Raw genomic sequence first — 6,249 nt, forward strand, 5'->3', positions numbered from 1 at the left:
CAGGCTGGATGGTGGGCAGGATGCGCGTGGTGGACCAGATGAGGCAGGACACGCTTCCCAAGGGTAGCCCAGGTGGGAAGGACCCTGTGATGGGCAGCAGCAGTGCTGCGGGTTAGGTGGGAGCAAGACAGGTTGTCTCCAGCCCTCCCATCATCTCCCATTGGGGCTATTGAGAGATTGACTGCTCCAGTAACCAGCTCCTCAGCAAACCTGTGTCCCAGAGTTTTCTGTGAGCAGGGCTTGCTTTGAGTTTTTTAAACCCAAAAAGTTTCAGGAACTTTTGGCCCTGGGGGGTGGGACGAAGTGCTTTGCATGAGATGTCACAGGACGAGCTACTGGTGGGAGTTTCAGCTGCACCTGTCCCAGAGTGGAGATGGGGTGGGTTGGGAGTGCTTAGAGCAATTAGGTAATTATTTAAGTAATTAGCTTCTGTCTCCTTGCTCTTCTCCCTGTAAAAAAAGCTCTGATAGTGCCCTGGCTGTGGTGGGAGTGTTGAAGAACAGGATGTTGCTGCCCTGCAAACCCTTCCTATGATCACATTCAAAGGCAAGTGAAGGCTGGAGGAATTAATATAGCTCTTTTCAGTTGGCTGGAAAATATGACCATGCAACCCAAGCCTATGTCCCTTTGGTGCAGCCAGAGGATCTGAGGCTCCTTACCCTCCCTTTAGTGCTTTGCGGCCGCTCTCTTTTCCTAGTTGCTGTTCTGGATGTGTCCTGCCAACAGCGGTCTTGCCGTGTCTGTCCCGGCTGTCGCCAAAAAACACCGTGCGGTTGCTCTCGTCCGCGGTCGTGTCCCCTTCCCGGCCTCTCCTTGAGCTGAAAGGGCCGATGTGTCACCTCCTCGCCCTTCCCTTCCAACCCGCGATGCATTTATAATACCCATCTGTCACCTATTTAATAGCAGGGAAGGTCATTTCCTTTTGGCCTTTTCTCCTTGGGATTTCTTTTCTCCGCTCCCCTCCCTTTGCTTCTCTTTATTTATTTATTTTTAATTTATGGCTTTTAGCGAGGAGCTGCACCACCCCTGGAGGGAGACGATGTGGCTCGCTCGGCTCCAACAGAAGCAGGGAGCTTTTTTCGGGTGGTCTCGTGGGAGCCGCTGGACGGCAGCGCAGGTCAGTCGGACTCCGTGTACTTTCCATTCGGCTCCGGCACCGAGTCTCACGTTACTCACTTTGTTTTAACTTTAGCTGAACTCTTGGAAAGTTTCTTTTTAAAGGTTGTGTGTGAGGGCATAGAAAAGGTGTGTGAGTGTGTGTCTATGCGTACATGGACTTTTCTCTTTTTCTTCTTTTTTTTTTTTTTCCCCCTTCTGAACACAGCCCGGTGTCTCTTGCAAAATTAAACAGGCTCCTGGAGCGGGCTTGCGTCCCCTCGGTCTGGCTGAAATATGGCTTTAATCTGCAAAGCTCAAGGCTTAGGCCCTTCCAAAGGGATGGCAAGGCAGCGTTGAGCTAAAAGGAACCGTGCAAAATGTTGAAGTGTCACTAAAATAACATTTACAGGAATTATTAAAAAAGAGAGAGATGGGAGAAAGCAATGGATTTCCAGGTGGTATGGGTGGCTTCTTGGCATCACTTTCCCCCAGATAATTTTAGGAGCCCTGGTAGACCCCCAGCTCTGGTCTTAGCCAGCATTTAAACACCATAGGTGCCTGTTACACGCTGCCCCATGAATAGAATAGAATATTTCATTTGGAAGGGAACTACAATGATCCTCATACCTGCTGGGGGATGCTGCTATAGCAGACGGCTTGGGGGTTGCTCATGGCTTCTTCTCGCCATGTTCTTCTTGTGCTGGAGGCTTCACACACCGATTTTAGACTCTTGCGGTGAAATAGTGAGATCGGTATGCTGTGTGCATCCAGTCCTCCACTGGCCTCCTGACAGAAACAGGCCGAAAACCCCCCAAATAAATCCTACTGTATCTTCCCATATGCTGTGGTAATAAACTATAGTGCCTGGATAGCCTTGATATTTTATAAATGTCTGATCTGTACATCTAAAAAATGATCAACTGTGACAGCAAAAAGGATGTGAAGTGGCAGAATGGCAAATGGTGTTCTGGCAAATATTTCTTTTTGAAGGTCTCCCTCCTCACTTGCATGTGAGAGATTTCCAATTTATCCCAGCTGGAAATGAAAATTTTCCTTTACAACAGGTGATTACACCCAAAATCCTAACTTATATCATCTTCCTGATTATTGATTTAACTGCTGATGTGTGATTTTGATATGATAAAATACATAAAGCTTTGCATGAAAAAATGTGGCAAAGAGAGGGTCAGGGAAGCTTTGAGGCTGTGGCTCAAGTCTCCAGTGGACCCGTGTGTGTTTTCTTGTAGACAAATAATCTGCAGTACTGGGGCCCGAAGAGTGGTTTTAGCTAACACATCCCTGCAAGGCTTCACGTTTGTTCCCTCTGGGTGGTTTCACGAGAGGGTTGCTGAGTTTATCAAAATCAAGAGGTGGTCCTTCCACACTGGCTTGAGCTTCCCAGGGGCAGTGTAGATCAGAAAGGGCAGGCTGCAGCACACAGGGTGAGAGCTCCACGATGGAAACCTTGGGAAAGGTCTCTATGAGGGCAGACTTTTTTCAAACAGCTTCCCAAAGTCACCATTAGGTGATATGAAATTAAATTAAGGTAATGATGTTCAACACAACCTTGGAAGTCACACTAATGCTAAGGAGTATGGACTCCAAAACCAAATGTTTCGTGAGTATTTCAGACAGCAGCTTGAACAATCAATTCACTCATACTAAGAAAATTTCTTTTTAGTGGTCTAAGACCAGCATCCAAATGACCTTACCTGCATCCTCCAGTTCATGTTACTATTTCATGTCCTCCTCCAGCACTCAGTAAAGTCAATGGTTGTCTTTCTTTTGACTGTGTTGGAAGCTGGATCAGGCTTTTATATGCTTTTTCAACATTATAAATAGAGATGAAGTATATATGTATATTTGTTCTGCAGTATCATGTTTGACCATTTGTTATGGCATGAACAGTTCCTCTTTCAGTGTAATGAACACAGTTTTATCTGGCATAAGAGCTATGTTTAGTCTACATTCACATATAGCTTTTCCTTTAACAATATTTGTCTAATTATGGCTACACGAATTCATTTTGCTAGGTAGGGAAAGGTTGTTTTTTGGACGTGCTTGTGTGTGATGGTGGTGGATTGCATCGAGCAACCCTAAACAACCACAGATGTGCTTCTTGGGTGCTCATGAAATGTAACCCCACCATACCATATACCTGTCTCTGACCATGGCCAGTAACATATATCGAGGGAAAAGTTGAAAGAAATGGGGTAGGTGTAGACCACACCTTTTTTTCTGGCTAAACCTTAGGTTAGGCCTATGGGTTGGTTACGGAGGTCCTGGCCTGCTGGAGCACCAGAATTATTTTGTAGTCACCAGTGGAGATGCTCTACATCAGCTTGTCTTGTCCTCTTCTGGAGCTCTCGAAGTAGATCTTTCTCTCGTGGTGTTGTGGCTTGTAAAGCATTTAGGGAAGGAGGGATATGGGTTGAAAAGGTGAGGGTGATGAAGTACAGCCAGCAGTGCTGCTGGTTAAGCTTGGCTGACTCCAAGGGTTGGGCTGCAGACCACCAAAATGCAGAGCCTCATCCTGAGCCCAGTGGCAGATGTCGTGGGTGTCCTGGGCTCCCATCACATCATGGGGCTGGACACTACGGCAGCACTTCACGTCCCAGAAGCGACCAGCCCAAAGCTCGATCTCTGGCTGGTCTGAGCCGCCAGCTGCTTCTGCAGAAGTTTATTTGAAAACAGAAGCCCATGAGTACTAGAATTGCTTTTGCAGGAATCTCATCAAGACAGACATTATTGCATCTATTAATAAAGCAGAACGTTTCCTCTGCTGGATATTAATTTCTGGGTGGATAGACTCAATGGGGCAGTGAAGGGACTTGTGGACTGAGTAAATTAATGTGTTAGATTACTCTCATAAAATTAACCAGTGTTTGTCAACAGAAAGCTAGAAAAACTGGACCCAGAGAGAACACAGAGCCATCCTGCTGTTAAAACTGACCTGCTGGGTAAGGTCAATTTATAGGAAAGCCCCCTTGAGATCAGTTCATTAAGGTTTACAGGAGTTGAAATGTTGGAGTTGTCTGAGTCGCCCAGCAGCGTTTCAGCAAGCATGTTGTTATCTGCTAGTGCTGATAAAGCAGCTAAGAGACCCCAAGGAGTGATTAATCAGTGAATCCTTTGAGTCTTCCTCCCGGCCCACAAATTCACCGTCTTCTATGGCAGGTTGCTGGGCCACTGTCCCTTCTGCGTAGGCAGGTGGTGAGATGAGGTGACCACTACAGGTCCCTTCTACTCTGAGTTATTTCGAAGGAATCATAAAATTGAGTTTGAAATGTTAACTGCTCCACTTTCCTCTACCTCTCCTGCTGGGTTCTAAACCATCTCTAATTTTATGCAGATAACCTCCTCAGGCTATTATCTCGTGACCATGGATGGATCTGGTTTAGCCCACCACAAGGCAGGGCACAAATGTGCATTTATGTGCAAAGACGTGCACGTGTCTTCCACGCACCTGCACGCAGGGCATGCATGGGACGCATGTCCTACCTGTCAGGATTTGCCTCGGCACTGCGGAGCTGCTTGGTGCCTCAGTTTCCTCTTTGCCCTGTGGGATAGCCCAGCAGTTCCTGCTCCTGCAGGTGCTCATTTGCAAGGGATGGAGCAGGTCTTGGAGGGGCGAAGTGCTTTATCACTGTGACTGGTCATTCCCTGGCAGCAGTTTGGTATCAAGCCCTCCCTCTCTTGCCTTGTGTTAAGTGGATTAACATCCCCCTCTGGTAACATTCGACTCTGCAAGTCAACAGAGTGAAATTTAGATGTTGTGACCCTGAACTCACAAATGAACTTGAAATCCATGAGGCCTATTGGGATCTGTTTCTAAAGATAATAAAATTGGGAAGGGACTGGGAAACTGGATTTGAAACCCTTCCAGACCTGCTCCATGAGCTCTGTATAAACAAATGTTGTATTTATATTGACCTGTTGTCAGATTTCATTTTAATTGTCATTGTAGATTTTTCCATTAAAAAAAATATAAAAAACAATCAGGCCAACATATTTCAAGCGGATGCAGAAGAACCCACAGCTGGTTTCTGGACCATCCCTCACTCCTTTTGAAGATGGGCAGCATAGGAGAAAGCAAAGCGTCCTGCTCTCAAGGTATAATTCCAGGATTCCTGGGAGCTAATGTGGATTTCCTTTTTTTAATGGAGTATGTCATGGTTTCAGCCCGGCCGGTAACAAAGCACCACGCAGCCACTCACTGCCCCTCCCACCCCGGCCACGGTGGGATGAGGAGAAAATATTAAGAAACGCTTGTGGGTTGAGACAAGGACAGGGAGGGATCACTCCTTACTCATGGGCATGGGCAAAAGGCAGGGGAAGCTTGGGGAAGAAACAAAATCAATTTAATTTGTTACCAATCAAATCCAAACAAGGATATTAGGAAGTAAAACCCAACCTGAGAACACCTTTCCCCCAGCCCTCCCTCCTTCCCGCCTCAACCCCACTCCCGGTTTTCTCTCCCTTGTCCCCCCGGCGGCGCAGGGGGACGGGAATGGGGGTCGGGGTCAGTTCCTCACACGTTGTCTCTGCTGGTCCTTCCTCCTCAGGGGGGGAGGACTCCTCACTTGTCCCCTGCTCCAGCGTGGGGTCCTTCCCATGGGAGACAGTCCTCCATGCATTGCTCCAACATGAGTCCTTTCTGTGGGCTGCAGTCCTTCAGGCACAGACTGCTCCAGCGCGGGCTTTCCCATGGAGTCCCGGCCATCCTGGGGGGCATCCCCCTGCTCCGGCGTGGGCTCCTCTCTCCCCAGGCTGCAGGTGGGCATCTGCTCCCCCGCTCCCCTCCGTGGGCTGGGGGGGGACAGCCTGCCATCTCACCATGGGCTGCGGGGGCAGCCCCTCCTCCGGCACACCTCAGGTTCTGCAGAGTTTTTTCTCTCACATCCCACTCCCTTCTCCCCTGGAGGTTCCCCTTTTTAAATCTGTTCTCCCAGAGGCACTACCACCATCACTGATGGGCTCAGCCTTGGCCAGAGGTGACTTGGAGCCGGGGAAGCTTCTAGCAGCTTCTCACAGGAGCTGCCCCTGCGACCTCTCCCCTGCTACCAAAACCCCACCACGTAAACCCAAAACCCCACCACGTAAACCCAAAACAGAGTACTATCAAGTCACCTTAGAGACATGCTCACCTGG

The sequence above is a fragment of the Harpia harpyja genome, chromosome 2, assembly GCF_026419915.1.
Source record: "Harpia harpyja isolate bHarHar1 chromosome 2, bHarHar1 primary haplotype, whole genome shotgun sequence".
Taxonomy (NCBI): Eukaryota; Metazoa; Chordata; class Aves; order Accipitriformes; family Accipitridae; genus Harpia; species Harpia harpyja.